We start from the raw sequence: 16,159 nt of genomic DNA on the forward strand, positions 1-16,159 counted from the left end.
TGGCGGGGTGCAGAGGAGTAGGTGGGGATGATTTCTAGTCTTCCATGGTCTTGCACCTGTGAAGAGCTGTTAATTTACATTGTCAGGGTGAGGGAGGCCCCCTTGGGAGATATGAGGCCTTCTATCTTGCAGCTATCTGTCTAGGAACAAAAGGAAAGGCAGCTTTTTGCAAGACTCACTTTCCAAGCGTAACTTTTCCCTTTGGCAAAGTGAGTTTGGGGTCCTGAGATTTTGTTTTCCTTTCGCATATTTAAAGGATAAAGAAAAAGCTGACAAACAGCATTGAGTGTTGGTAAAGATATGGTGCAACCAAAACTCTTATTTACTGCTGGTTGGAGTATCAGTTGGTACAACTGTTCTGGAAATCTGTCTGGCAGTATCTACTGACTGAACATTCTTATGATTCTCATATTCTACTACTCAGTATATACCCCCCCAAAAAAGCATACATATATATATATATGTGCGTGTGTGTGTATACATATATGCTATGTATATATATAGATTTATTTTACTTTTTTACCAAAAGACATGTGCAAGAATATTAACAGTGACACTATTAACCAAAAGTCAGTAACCATTGAAATGCTCATGCACAGAATGGATAAATGGCAATATCATCACATAATCAACTATTTTGCAGCAATAAAAAGAACAATATATTTAAACCTTACAATCATAATACTAAGCAAAAAAAAAAAAAAAAAAAACAGAAGCAAAAGAGCATATTCCGTGAGATTCCATTTGTATCAAGTTCAAAAGAAATAAAAGATAATCCATGCTTTTAGAAGTCTAGAGATTTATTAATCATGGTTGGATGGACAGTGACATGAAAGGGGCACAAGGGGCACTTCCAGGTTGCTAGTATGTTCTATCTTTTGATCTGGGTAAACAGTTACATGAATGTATTAAAACAGAGGCTTTAAAAAGAGTGCCTTTGTGAGCCTTTGACCTCTTTATTAATGCCTACTCCCCAGGAATTTGCAACCATTTTTATCACCTCCACCTTTTGTTGTTGTTGTTATAAATTAACTCAATATGTTTAATAAAGCTGGGTATTACCAAAATTTCAGTACAAACATCAAGTCACACGCCCACATGATAGAATTCCATTTATAAAATGTTTCTCGGGAAGCCCCCACTGGGCCCGTGACCAAAGAGAGCCCGACCCAAGCCTGGGGTCTCTGGGTGGGCAGAAAAGGTGAGTATGGGGGTTGGGGGAAACTCGGGGTAGGGGGAGGAGGGCAGAGAGGAGGGAAAGTGGAGAAAAATGCAGACTCAGAAGCAGTCCATGTAACAGCTCAAAAAGAGCTAGCCGGTGATATTATCACAATGACACAGTACAAATCAAAGCAAAAATAAAAATAATTTGGCCGATACAGCAGGCAACACTGCCAAGAACCCAGATGGCGGCCTTCCTGCAGCCATCCGCACGGGCCTCCTCACCCACCGTCTCTCCCGTGCGCCCACTCGCTTCCCTCTAGATCACTCGCAGGCACTCTCTCGCTAGGAAACACGGAAAGTATTTTGTGTTTGGAGATAGTAACCTTAGTCAAATGAGTCCTCTGAAGAGTCGCTGAAGGAGGAATGCACCTCAGCCTCTCGAAGCAGCAAACAAAACCACTGCTTCCTGCTGGTGGCCAGCTTGGGTTTCAGAGTCCGGGACGGGGCGGTGGGTCGCCAGGCCCTCTTGGTCAGCTAAGGGCCACCACCTGCCTTGCTGTTCTTTGCCACCATGCCACACAGGAGGGAAGTCGTCAGTTTGCAGCTAGCTGGAGGGGCCTTGGGCGGGCCACTCTCCTTCAGGAATTCTTCGTCTTCCTCTGAGTCCGTATTGTAAGAGTAGCTGCACACTTCGGAGGCAAACGCGGAATGGGCCGACTTGGGCTGGCCTCTGGCCTTGAACCCCACCCCTATCCTCCTGGCTTTGGCGGCCCTTTGGTGTTTATTTTCTCTGGAAGATTTCAGAGACAGGCCGAGGCCCTTGGCCAGCACCTTCCTTTCCTTGCCCAGCAGGCAAGGAGTTAAGTACCTACTGCAGCCTCTGCCAGTTTTTGATTTCCCCCCGGCACTCTCCGAAAACTTGAAGGGTGACTTCAACTTGTCCTGCTTGGTGAGGGAGAGGGCCTTTGTCGAGCTTGTTTGCCAACTGCTCCTGGTCGCTGGCCATCTTCTTCTTAATCTTTAGCTGACTTATGAAGTCAGACGAGGCCTCGTGTTCATCCCAAGTCTGGTTCCTCTCCCTGGCTTTCCCCATTCAAATGAGGGCATTGTGTTCCTCCTCGGGCCCTTTGTGTCTCTTCCTTATTCCTGCTCCCAGCTCATAGTCATCTGATGTCAGCAGAGACTTGCTGCTCAGCTTTCTGCTACTGTTGCAGCTCTTCCCCCTCTTGCAGGGGGGCAACAGGACGCTCGGGGGCGTGGGTCTGTTTCCACAGCCTGCGTGCCAAGCTTCCATGGGACTCCTCGTGCCTGTCCTCGGAGTCCCGGCGCCGCTGCAGCTTCACCAGCTCGTGCTGCTTCTCCTTGTACTGGCGCTGGACCTCGGCCCGCCGCATCCGGAAGTCCAGCTCCAGGACGTCCATGTCCTCCAGGGACGACTTCATGGGGTACATCCACTCCTCCTTCTTGCGCATCCAGTTGTACGTATTGTGGGCTTCAGCTTCCGTGGGAGCTGCAGGTTCTTGAGCGGGTCCCACCACGGGCCCACCCAGCACCTCCCTCAGCATGTGGCTGCCGGCGCCAGTAGGCTCTCCAGTAAGGGCCGCGCCACCATGGCCCGCTCCGCACCTCCCACCTTCTGACTCCTCCTCTCCAGCTCCAGCTCTGTGATCTCGCTCAGCAGGGTGATGCCGTGCAGAAAGCTCTGCTCCAAGACAAGGCTCTCGGCAGCTTCCAGCTTCTCCAAGGCCTGGGCTCCAGTAGCACCTGGGGAGGGCAGAGGCCTGGCCTGGGACAGCTCCATGGCCGCCTCCAGGGTGTTTATGCCAGCCAGTGGGTCTTCGAGGCCAGGCAGGAACCGCTCAGAGCTTGCCTCTTCCAGGTAGCAGGTGCTGCCGGGCACAGGCACGGCCTCCCGGGGCTCTAGTCTCAGGCACTGTCCCTCCCCGGCAGGCACGTCACAGTCTTGACATTTCTAGGCTGAGCTGGGGCTCCCTCGGGGCCGCCTGGGCCAGGCCTTCCTCCGGCGCTGCCTCCACCGCGGGCACCGCCACAGGCACCTCCACCGGCTCCTCCTTGGCTTCCACCAGTGTCTCAGGTGTCAGCTGCACCCCCAGGTCCAGGGCGGCCGTGCAGGGTTCTGTCCGGCCCGGGGAATCCACGTGTGCTTCAGGCCCCTCCGCAAAGTCTGGGCACTCGGAGGGCTCGGTGCAGCCCTGCCCTGTGGCACTCAGCGCCTGGGCCTCCAACGGGCCACCTCCGCATCTGCCTGCAGGGCTCGGGGTAGCCATGGTTTCTGTGGCGGGCAGTGGCTGCGGCAACTCCAGAAGCGGCAGCTCTGCGGGGCGCTCGTCCACATCCTCCACCTCCACCTTCGCCTCCCACTCGGCCCGCTCTTCCTCCGGGCCCTACCGCAGCGGTTCTGGGATCTTGGAGGGGGACAGGAGGATGAGCTTGTCTTCGGGCTAGTGTCAGGCGCTTGGTCCCATCAGCTGGGAGCAGCACATCAGGGGCCAGGCCATCCGCATCGGTGGCCGCTGTGGGCTGCCCCAGGAAAGGGTAGGGCCTCCCGTAGTGCAGTGGCAGGTCTTGGAAAGGGTACCTGGGCGGCATATCTGAGAACAAGGCCTGGAAGGTGCTGGGGGCTTTCTTCTCCAAGTCTTTCTTCTCCACCACGTTGTCGGGGGTCTCTTCCTTGCGGGTGATACCCGGGGTGGACAGCAGGGAGGGGGGTGGCGGGCTGGTGGGGTGGGAGCTGGGGGTAGCAGGGTAAGCGTAGGCAGACGCCTTGGACACGTCCTCCAGCTGCTGGATGACCTTGGCCTTCAGGGCGGCCATGGGGGAGGCGCCGGCTATGGCGGCGGGCTCACGGCCTTGCCATAGATGCTCGCAGGGCCGGCAGCCAGGCGGGGGGCTTCCGCAGCAGCATCCCGGGGCAAGCGGTGGCCAGGCCAGCCTTGCCCGCGGCCTTCAGGCCCCAGTTGCTCCCCTTCTCCTCCATCTCTGCCCGGTACTCCTGCGCCTTCAGCCGCTCCAGCTGGGCGCTCCTTTGCAGTTCCAGGGCTTGGGCCACCCGCTGCTGCAGGTACAGGAACTCCTGCGGCTGCAGGAAGTGCTGCAGCGAAAAGAGCTGCAACTGCTGGCCGTGGTGCAAGGGGCTTCGGCCCGGAGAGTACAGGGCGGGGCAAAGGGGCGGCACCGTGGCCCACTCTATCAGCTCCGCAAAGTGAGGCAGGTGATCACTGGGAACGACCAACAGCTGGCCCGACTGGGAGTCCTCGACAAACTGGTAGGGCGACTCCAGGCTGGGTGGGAACGCAGGGGCCATGCCCTAGTGCAGAGATGGGGGGCCCAAGCGCTAGGGGTGTCCGGCAAGCCACATGGACATGCTGCCTGAGTGGGACAACCAGGGGTGCGTGGCCAGATGGGTTGCGGGGTCCACAGACCAGCAACCCGAGCCTGCCAGCACCGGGCCCCGGGTCACCAGGAGGTGGAGGTTCAGGCCGTTAGGAGCACAGCTGGTAGGGTGCACACGGGCCAGGTCAGCCAGCTCCTTACTCTCTCTGAGCAGCTTCTCCTGATCTCAGTCCAGCCAGGCCCCCAGCAGCCGTTACTCCTGGAGTCTGGGCCGGTGTCCACACAGTCCTCATCTACTCGGCTGTGCTCTTTCACATTACTCAGTGACAGAGGGCGCTCCTGGTCTGCCAGCCCAGGCCCCAGCCAGCCACTGCCGCCACTATCCTTCTGCAATGCCCGCTGGCGGGTGTCGCACTTCTGCCTCACCCTGGGCACCAGAGCCCTCGCACCCAAAAGCCCTGGTGCTCTCCGGCCTCTCCGGGTCCCGCTTCAGCTGCCAGCCTCCACCCACTGCTATCATCTCCACTTTTAACTACTCCTAAGCCACTAGCCTCTCTTGCAAGAGCCTCTATATACATCTCTGTGCTTCCTCCAGGCATGCATCATTATCTTCCCCCAGTAGTACGAATGGTCTAAAACCAGAGTCAGACAACACTCTTCCTTTGTTTAAAATTCCAGTGATTTTTCATCCTCTCTTGGGATAAAATTCCAAGGCCTCTAAGCCCTTCATGCTCTTTCCACCTTTCACAATGCCCTCTCTGACCAGCCACCACCAACCTCTTCTTACTCATCAGTTCTAGTGGCCTCTACTTGTTCTCCAAGTGTATCATGCAGGCTCCCTGTCAGCCACGGCCTGAGCACCGGCTGCTGGCTGCCCCCTCTGTGCTTCTCTCAGACAGCACTGTGTTTGGTTCTCCATGGCATCTGTGTCTCTGCTAATTGTCATCTCACAAGAACAATAAACGCTCAGAGAAACAGTATGTCCCCACCCTTGCATTTGTTTTTGTTTGTTCGTTTTTTTTTGTTTTTTTTTTTTTTTTTTTTTTTTTGCTTAGTAAATCTATCACCACTTACTCTATGGCAGAGTCTTTGTGACCAGGACATGAGCCGAGGACAGTGCTGATTCGCATGTAAGTGCTCAACAAATATTTGCTGAACTTACGGGGTCCTCATGATCATCCCAGGAAGTAAGTGCTCTTCCTATCCCCATTTCAGAGACAAAATAATCGTAGTTTAGCAAAAATCATTAACTTGCCCAAGTCTACACAGCTGGTAAGCAGCAAAGCTAAGTTTGAACCCAGGTCGTCTGATTCAAGAACTCGTGCTCTTAGCTCCATCCCGGGGAAACTCCCTAGCACCGTACCTTTCTGACTTGCTGTGCAGCACAGTGGGCACCCAATAACTGGCTAGGGATGCCAGATTCAACGAATAAAAACATAGGAAATACAGGATGCCCAGTTAAATTTGAATTTCAGGAAAACAATGAATACTTTTTTACTATACGTATATCCCAATCAATATTAATTAATCCTGTATTTTTTTTCTGACATCCCTATAAATAGCACCACTCTATAGATCAGTCTGTGTAGTGGACTCTAAACTATCATATTTCCTAAGTTGGAGTTTACAGCAAAAAAGACTGTGCCTTTCTAGTACCTTTTACTTTCTGTTTTGAAAGGACTAATCCAGGGAATTGAAAGGAATGACCCAGGCATTCCTTTCAGATAATCAGAGCAAAAGAGTACACTGACGTCTCTGAATCTGCCCAGTCCATCTTCCACCAGCAATGTGGTGAGTGGGTCTCAACCTTACAAAAGCAGGTTTTATGGAAGAAACTTCTTATCTCCAAGGAAGTGCCTTCCAAAGGTGGAATCAGATTCTTCTCAACAATGAAGATGCAATATTTATTTGCACTGAAAAGCTGGAATTCAAGAGTTAGTAGGGGCTGCCATTAATGATGAAAAGCAATCATATTTAATTCACTATGGGGTTTTATCTTTGGCTAGGAAAGAAAAACCTTCAAGGAAGGTAAGTCTTTTGATCCAAACAGAAAAGCAGTGAGCATCCACTGCAAATTACATGCCTACTGATGCAGAACTGGATTTATTACTTCATACTGGGCCATAGGATGCCTGTGATCAATAAAAAATCACTAGCTGTGAGACAGAAGGAAAGAGTTTTATTGTACCTACAATTGTTAGGGACATTAACATGCCATCTCATTTGCACCTTACAATAACTTTAGTGAGTCTAGACTGCTACCTCTGTTTTACGAATGGGCAAACCAAGGCTTGGAGAGGCTAATTAAGTCCCCCAGAGTTCCACAGTGGCTGAGCTGCAAGTGGTCTGAGGCCCAGAAAAAAATAGCTCTGTAACTCCACCAACTACCATTCTATCATAGGCAGTAAGTTCTTCCTTGTCTCTGGGTTGAAAAGAACACAAATTTTGGAACTAGACAAAATTTGATTCAAATTATTGTTCTTTGACTAATTAGCTACGTGAGTGGGCAACTCAGTTGAGTCTTCTGACCCTGTTTCTTCCTCTATAAAATGAGACCCCAAAGCTGTCCTTGTAAAACTGTGTTGGAGATAAAGTTCCAGTAATAGTAACTAATATTAAACATTGGCTTTGTAATCTTTTGCAGGGTGCTAAGCAAAAGAGCTATTTCCTCACAAGCCTGACATTCAAAGAGCCCCGTGTGTCTTAGATTTAATTAATATCAACTAGAAATGGATTCTGCTATTTGTTAGGCAGGGCCCCTTCCTCAGCCAGGACTCTGCAACTTGCCAGAGACAGAACACAATGGCCCTTGCCTCTGGAGCGAATGGTCCCAAACTAAACGTAAACCATGGACTCCAAGTTCCTGCTTGGCTATTTCTGGAGGATTTGTAAAGGAATGTGAGCAACTGGAATGACATGGGGGTCTCTCCCACCCCTGACTTTGGGAGGGGCTCTGCCAGAATTAAATGCTAAAAATAGGAAAAACAAAACTTGGTTCAGTAAATGCTGCAGCCAACACTTCCCATTATCCAAAACAAAGACAGAGGTGTGGATATAATACCTTCTCCCAGGCACCACATATTCCAGTTCCTTGAGAAGCGCTAGTTCACTAATATAACAATAATACTTGTTCCAGCAAACAGCATTTGTGCTGGAGGTAAGGGAGCCTACAATTATTTTAATTTTCTAAAATTTCCCTTCCTTAAACAAGCAACAAAATTGTCCATCTTTGTTTATATCTCTTCTCCAACTCAACTATTTTAAAAATTTTGTTTTGATGTAATCCAACTCAATTCTTATCTGAATGTTTCTGTGGCTTGTTGCTAATTTTTCAGTTTAATTTCTAACATCTTTATGAGCAGAAAGGCAGTTTTTTTTTTTTTTTTTTTTTTGAGACAGGGTCTTACTCTAGTGTCCAAGTTGGAGTGCAGTGGCATGATCACAGCTCACTGCAGCCTCAACCTCCTAGGCTCAGATGATCCTCCCACCTCAGCCTCCCGAGTAGCTGGGACTCCAGGCATGTGCCACTATGCCCGGCTAATTGTTGTATTTTTTGTAGAGATGGAGTCTCCCTATGCTGCCCAGACATGTCTCAAACTCCTGAGCTTAAGTGGTCTGCCCGCCTTGGCCTCCCAAAGTGCTGAGATTATAGATGTGAGCGATGGCACCTGGCCAGAAAGGCAATTTTCAAAGCAGACGGTACTTCTTTTTGTTGCTTTGCCCCTGTGGGTACTGATACCAACCAACAAATAGGTGTGTGGCCCTTCATTTCATACCACCTTCCCCCATCCTGCCTGCAGATGTTCCCTTTCTCTCCCCTAGACTTAGAACAAGGAGCAAGTAGCTCAGATAAAGGAATGAGGTGGACATGAGTCTGTCTCAAGCTTATGTTCTCTGGCTCCTCCCACCCCACCATCATTCCTGAGCGGAACAAGGGTTCCCCTGCCCAGGCTGGGTAGTGTTTCTGTGATTTACTTTATCCTTCAAAGCTTACCCTGTGTTAGGAAGACAAGGATGGATGAAGAACAGATACAGATTTTTAAAAGAGATTGACCACCAGGTCAAGCTCAATCAAGTTCAATCAGCCCTTCCTTTCTAAATCCCCCAAAGAGAACTTGAAATATTTAAATGCTACAGCTTAAAAAACACCCAGCAAAACAACAACAAAGCTCAATGTAGGCCAAAGGGCCACGGAATGATGTGAATGAGTCTGCCCACCACAGGGGAATTTACTGAAATAAAAAGCAGGATTGTTTCTAATATGCAAAGTCTATGGTTTATTTCTATTTTAAAATAAAACTAGGTCATCAAATTATGCTCAAAATGCCTCTTCGGTGTTTCTGAATTTGTGGGATTATCTTCCCAGTATGCAGAATGGGGTTCACTACTGTTAGCAGAAGGCTGAGCACCAGTGACACCTGAGAGACATTCCTTGATCAGAAAAAACTCCAAATACTTAAGATAGTAAATGAGGCTTTGCCTTGGACGACTGAATGAGAGAGAGGAGAAATGATGGAATGTGAGGCTTTAGGTATAGAAAAGCCTAACATTACAGGAGGCAGAGCCCAAGAGACGAGAGAGGGATTCTCACACACAGGGGGCTGCGAAGGAGCAGCCCCACACGTTCCCCTTTGACTTCTATGGGGGTGGCATCTGTCTGCACCTGTGTACTTATGTGTTTGGTGGGGAGTAGATGTTCAGGAGGGCAGAAGAGGAGGGTGAGGCGGGCAAAGGAGGCAGGAGATGATAAGAAGGAACAAGGATATGAATTCAGGGAAGAAAACTCTGGTGGAGTCCCATGTTTGTTGAATGGGCGGCCCTTTCTAGGGTACTCCGATCTCTAAAGAGTCTCAACCCATAAGTATATTCCCATCAGGGAACACCCTCATAACTCTGCCAGAAGTGGGCCCATATTTTATATTTGAATACAGTATTTATATTTTACGTAAAAATATATCATTTAATATTTTATGCTTCTTTAGGTGCCACGTGTTTTGAGATCTTTTGTCTACCAGAAAGGGCTAGAGAAACAGTTGTCACATAAATATGGAAATTACAAAAAACATTTAGTTTCAATATTCCATGTGAACTGTTAGCTGTAGTGTGAACATGCTGCTGATTAAATTACAAAAAATAACTCTAAGCACCGTGCCCAGTATCACTATATTTTTACCTAGAATTTATTTTGAAAGTTGCTGTAAAGCAGAACTCATGAACAGGCAGCCAGTAGGCTAGAAAGTCCATGGTGAATATTGTTTGGCCCAGGGAGTATTATAAAAAACAGTAACCTTCAAATAAAATAAAGAGTTCCAACTTCTCTGGAAAAATTAAAAGTTCTGGCAGCAACAGTTCCTTGCCTCGGGTGGTAAAGAGACTGTCAACTCTAGCAGGCTCCAGCTGTCTAGTTCCATAAGTCCATGCTTTCCTACCACCTTCACTCGCTGCTCCATTGTTAAATGCCTTGATGAGCGACGCCACAGTGATGTGAATTTGTAATTCTGCTCTAGAGTATTTTCTTTTACTTTTTCTTTTTTTGAGATGGAGTTTTGCTCTTGTTGCCCAATCTGGAGTGCAATGGCGAGATCTTGGCTCACTGCAGTCTCCACCTCCCAGGTTCAATCGATTCTCTTGCCTCAGCCTCCCAAGTAGCTGGGATTACAGGCACCTGTCACCACGCCTGGCTGATTTTTTGTATTTTTAGTAGAGATGGGGTTTTGCCATGTTGGCCAGGTTGGTCTCAAACTCTTGACCTCAGGTGATCCACCCGCCTTGGCCTCCCAAAGTGCTGGGATTACAGGAGTGAGCCACCAAGCCTGGCCTCTATTTTCTGTATATATACATCAATAATGTAAAGTTCAGCCTCTATAAAGGAGACATGCTTTTGACACCTCCACATTGTAGAAAGGGCACAGTTTCATAGCCACATGTAGCAAGTGGGACACACAGCAAGTCCCAGATTTCACATAAATTTAATAAAAACTGATGGCCCTCATCATCTTCATCAGCAATATAGGGAAAATAATTCCAACCTCTTTGGAATGGTGTAAGAATTTTATGCACACATAGGTAAAACAATTAGTATGATAGCTTTTATTATTCCTAGCATTGTTGATAAGAGAAAGAGAAAGATGAAGAGGAGAGAAAAAACATGTTTTAAAATCAGCAAAACCTGGCCAGGCACAGTGGCTCAGGCCTGTAATCCCAGCACTTTGGGAGGCCAAGGCGGGCAGATCACTTGAGCTCATCAGATGAGCCTGGCCAACATGGTGAAACCCTGTCTCCACAAAAAAGACAAAAATTAGCCAGGTGTAGTGGTGCACACCTGCAGTACCAGCTACTCAGGAGGCTGAGCTGGAAGGATGGCTTGAGCCTGGGAGGGAGAGGTTGGAGTGAGCCGAGATGGCACCACTGCACTCCAGTCTAGGTGATAGGGCCAGACCTTGTCTCAATAACAACAAAAAAATCTCAAAACTTGCTAATGTTATAACTGAGGTTCCATTAAAAATGGGTGAGAACTAACTTATAGGTCCACATTTTCTTTTGAGGTATAAACAAACTTTTAAAAATTAAACTTAAAATTCAAAGCTATGGATTAGCAAAAAATGCCATGCCAAAACTCGCCTTATCTGTTAGAGACACATAATGAAGAATTTATCTGTTAGAGATACATTCTTTAACAGGTGAAACAATATACTGTCTAGTGTTTGCTTTAAGTTACTCCAGGAAAAAAAGGTGGGGAGGAGTAATAAAACAAAGATCAGAAAAATGTTGATAATTGTTGGGACTGGACGATGGGTTAAAGGAAATGTATTATGTTATCCTTTTGGCTCATACTGGGCTTGAAAATATCTAGTGCTGATAATGTATCCCAGGGCTGAGCATGATACCTGGCATAAGAGAGGTGCTTATACAATCTTAAATAAAGATTTTCTTGGTTGGGCATGGTGGCTTATGCCTGTAATCTTAGCACTTTGGGAGGCTGAGGTGGATGGATCACTTAAGGTCAGGAGTTCGAGATCAACCTAGCCAACTTGGTGAAACCCCATCTCTACTAAAAATACCAAAAAATTAGCCAGCCATGGCACGCCTGTAGTTTCTGCTACGTGGGAGGCTGAGGCATGAGAATCACATGAACCCGGGAGGTGGAGGTTGCAGTGAGCCAAGATCAAGGCACTATAGTCCAGCCTGGGTGACAGAGGGAGACCCTGTCTCAAATAAAAAAAAAAAAAAAGATTTTTTTAATACATGAATAGACAAATGCTGTTTCTTGCATCTCTTGGGTCTTTCCCATATACAACCACACTATCTTTTTTGCTTGTCTATTCCTTCAGCTCTCCCCCTCCTCCAATTTGTTGCACAGGAAGCAGAGATAATGTACTTCAAGAAGAATGCTCTTCAGTCTCCAGTGGCTGTTAGATGCCTTCCAAGTCAATTAGTGATTTCAAGACTCCCTACTAGCCAGCTCCACTGGACCAGTTTACCTCATGACTTCGGTACATCCATAATTCCATCTCTCTTCTAATCCAGGTAAACTCCCTTGGTCCTGGCTTTAATGCAAGGGAGCTCTTCCTTGGATACTGGCTGCCGCTTTCTAGCTGTGCACCTTGGAACAACTAGCTCAACCTGTCTTAACTTACATTTTCACCTTACAATGCATTAACGTTTACATGGCAGAGCTGCCTACAAGGCACCCAGCACCTTGCCCCACACATAGCAGGCTCTTGATGAGTAACAGCTATTATAGTAATCATTAATAAGCCAGAGACACATTACTCTAAGCTTTCATAAATGCCTATCCATCTTCACAGATTGTGCCTTCTGTTTTATTAGCCACATCCTTTCCCTGCTTAACACTTTTCAGACTAAACACACTGGGCTGGGTCATCTCGAACATGAAGCAGCTCTGTGATAGCTGTGTACCCACTTTAAGGCCTATTAACATCCTCTTGTGCCTTCCAGGAGAGGCATCTCAGTCTATGAATCAAACTTTAAGATTGGGACTTTGTCTTCTACTTCTATATTACTCTGCTCAAAGTGCAGGGCTTCACACAAGGGTCTACACAGAAGAAAACTGGAGTCTCAGATCACCTACACAATTCCTTTCAACAGAGGCTTAGGGGAACTTATAATGAGTGAGATTTTCCCCACGAGGTGTTTATGAAGCGAAGTTATCAATATCAGACTGATTTCTAGCAACCTAGGGAGCCCTTAACTAAATCTCAAAAGATGAATGTGCTTTCAGGATTTCTTTCCTATGTTTCAATTGTCACGGCTAATTATCCTGAAGAACAGAAAGAAATGCATTGTGTACCTTAGAACATTCAGGTGTCATCATGCCTGAGCCCAAACCAGATTCTTACCCACATCAGTGATTAGCCCCATTCTGCATCCAGTGCAGTGAATTTCAACCCTCACCGGACATTTAGAATCGCCTGGGAAACTTTTAAAAAAAATACGTACTCTTGGGCTTCATGCCTAGATTCAGATTTAATTGGTCTGGGATGGAGCCTAGGAGTTTGTTTTTAAAAGCTTAGCTTAAAAAAAAAAATTAAGTGATTTAATGCACAGGCAGGATTGAAAACCACCAATTTAATGGTTAGGAGGGAAAAAAAAAGATCAGCAAGAGTTTGTGGTGTTCTCTTTAAGTTGATCTACAAGACATTGGAGAGCCACTGGAAACATGAGCAGAGTAGTGACACTTAAGCAGAGAAGAGAAAACAAAAACCTAGTAATCACGCACTGAAAGACCTGGTAATACAGGCACTGATATAAATTAAAAGGATTGTCTTTCCAGGCAGAGGAAGGGAACTGCCGCTTTGTCCTGTGATAGGATGTCTGGCAGCCTGAGGGCCACCATTAGGGATCAGCCCAAGAAGACGTAAATGGAAATCAGCCATTGGCCTTGTCTCAATTTCTTTGCTTTCCCTTTAAAAATGGGCAAAATGCTGACTTCAGCATGAAGCTAGCTTATCTGCTGTTGAGAATAAAGCTGAGTTGCCACATGCTAAGCTTTAATACTGTTAGGAATAACGCTTAAAATCCTAAGGAAATTGAACACTTGAACAAAAGATTCTTAGCAAAGCAATTTTACTTCTGCACAGAGGGGTGCCTCCTTGGCCAGTTGCCATGAGAGCACACCAGAAAAAAGGGCACTAGAGCCTTTATTCCTGATGCAAGTCCTGCCCCTGTACCCTTTCCCCATTGGCTGGGGTCAGGTTGTACAATCTAATCCCGGTTGGCTAAACATTTAATTTTTTTAGATAGGGTGGGTACGTAAAAGAAAGTGGAGAGAAAGGGGAAGGGGGTGTCTGTAATGAGCTAGAAAGTTAGTCCTCTTTCCAAATAAGGAAAGGAATGTGAGCTGGTACTGATAATGCTTGGTACTGAGGCGTGCCCAGGCATCTAACAAAGGCAAAAAGGAAAAAGGAGAAAAAGAAGAAAAGGGCGGGGGGGGGGTGGGGTGTGTGCTACGAATTAAAGAATAAAAGACTGATCAGATTATTTGAAGAGAAGCCCCATTATATCCCACAATACCTTGGTCCAGAATTCTTTTAACAATAAAGGTCTGAGGATTCCTTTAGAAAAGCAACCCACAGATAGAAAAGCTCTTGCTTACATCATACAGTACTATTCCAAAGTCCTGGGGCAATGATTTTTTTAAATGCATATGGAAATAGTTTTGGAGACAGTAAGGTGAAACATTCATTCTTTATCTATTATAATAGTGGAAACATAAATTGAGACATCCTTTATGGAAATTAGACAGTGTGTGCCAATAGCTTGATCATTCTTTTTTTAATCTAATTTTTTTAACCCAAACTTTTAATGTAAATTCATTTCTAGGATTCTAAGACAATAATCAGAGATGTGATATTTGGGTACAAGTTTATCTTAGAACGCTATATAATACTGAAAATTTGGAAGAAATTGAAGTAAACGTCTAACAAAAGGGAACTAGGCAAATAAATTTTGTTACCTCATTAAAGCAGAATACAATTTAGTAAAATCATGCCTTCAAATAATATTTAATATATAAGGGAATGCTCATGGTATACATAGAAAATGACAAAGCAGTATTTAGAAGGACCTTTTTTTTAAAGTGTATGTTGTAAGTATAAAAACATACTTAAGGGAAATGTAAAATACTTATAGGATACAGTTAATTTTTTTCTTCCAACTTCCCTACAATTTCTAAAATAAACATGTATTGCTTTTATCATTCTAAAACAAAATATTTTGCTTTCTCTATATATGGAGTTTCAGTGAAGATTTTAAAAATTACCAGTCTTTCTCTTATTATGAGTTAAGGACACACATTTCTGAAAAGATTTCTATATCCATAGCAATTTTTTTTAAAGCACTAAATATTTTACTTTAAGAGAGACTTTCTGATCTCACTCCATTCCTCACTATTTGTCTCTTATCCACTTTGTTGCTAGCTGGAATACTGACAATCACCAATCAAAATCACAGAACACCTGTAGAGAGCATAGTGCGCTCAGCAGAATATTCACGCTTTCTCTTTCTTAGTGATCATTTCTATAAAAGTTTAGAGAATCAAGGATCAGGAAATGAAGAAACCATCAAGTGTTATGAGCACTTGGGGCCCCAGAAACAACCAGGTGCTAAGGGGGCAAGTGGCACTGTGGTTCCTTCACCCCAAAAAGCATATTAGTTCTGTTGTGAGATCGAGCAGCAGATCAGGCTGATTCCAGGGTCATCATGGACAAGAAAGCATCCTCTCCCATCCAGGCCAAGCCATTTTAGAGGAATCCTAGGACTGTGGTCTACTCTGGGCTATACAGGCTATACTAAGTGTCTCAGACTACCTACTTCAAAGAAGCCCTAAGTACTTAGCATGGGAACAGAAAGCAAATTGATTTGTGAAGGTCAAACTCCCCATGCCTACTCTCAACAGCCCCTCCTTAATCTACAAAGAGTTGAATCTGAGCTGCTACTAGATCAGACTTCAGGATGTGAATGGTAAAGCACTGGAGAGCCACAGCTTGTCCTGCCATGTGCTACTATGGTATTAGACCCATCAAGACATCCAGGCTCCATTCAGTGTCCATCTCTGGAGGCCAAAGCTGTCAGCTAGCACAGAACTACTTACTTCTGGCCAGTAGTTCTCACAATGTAGAAGGAAGCAGGTAAGCCTAGAGTCTCAATGTTTTTATTCTCTCTAAAACTCATGTTGAAAATTAATCCCCAACGCAACAGTGTTGGAAAGTGGGGTCTAATAGGAGGTATTTGGTGTGGAGTCCTAATTAGGGAAAAGGAGTCGGGCTGGCAAGACCCAGGGAAAGCAAAATAAATAAATATATAAATAAATAATCAAAACAGATAAGCTGTAAGTCTGCCCTTTCTCATGATCCAGGACACATAGCTCCCCTGTGCAAATAACTCATAATCTTCCTGTGCCCAGCTATCACCAGACCCTCGGCTGACAGAAAAATGCAAGTTAGCTCATTACAACCTCGGCGTTACCAGTACTGCACAAAGCCCTCTCCAGCACACAGCACAAGAACCATCCTATAAAATCCCCAGCAAGCCTTTGTCTCTTTGCAGTTAACTCCTCTCTTGCTAACTTGCCCATTGCATCCTTGCAATGTATTTTCATGCTTTCCTTAATACATCTGCT

General features: G+C 46.1%; 1 protein-coding gene and 1 pseudogene across 1 annotated transcript in view; both read right to left on the reverse strand.

Moving 5' to 3' along the window:
• The window catches only part of TBC1D9 (TBC1 domain family member 9), a 136,433-nt gene that overhangs the window by 19,508 nt on the left and 100,766 nt on the right, over positions 1 to 16,159 (reverse strand). The window lies entirely within an intron of this gene.
• LOC129481082 (trinucleotide repeat-containing gene 18 protein-like) lies at positions 783 to 13,973 on the reverse strand (annotated as a pseudogene).

Source organism: Symphalangus syndactylus, chromosome 4, assembly GCF_028878055.3.
Source record: "Symphalangus syndactylus isolate Jambi chromosome 4, NHGRI_mSymSyn1-v2.1_pri, whole genome shotgun sequence".
NCBI lineage: Eukaryota > Metazoa > Chordata > Mammalia > Primates > Hylobatidae > Symphalangus > Symphalangus syndactylus.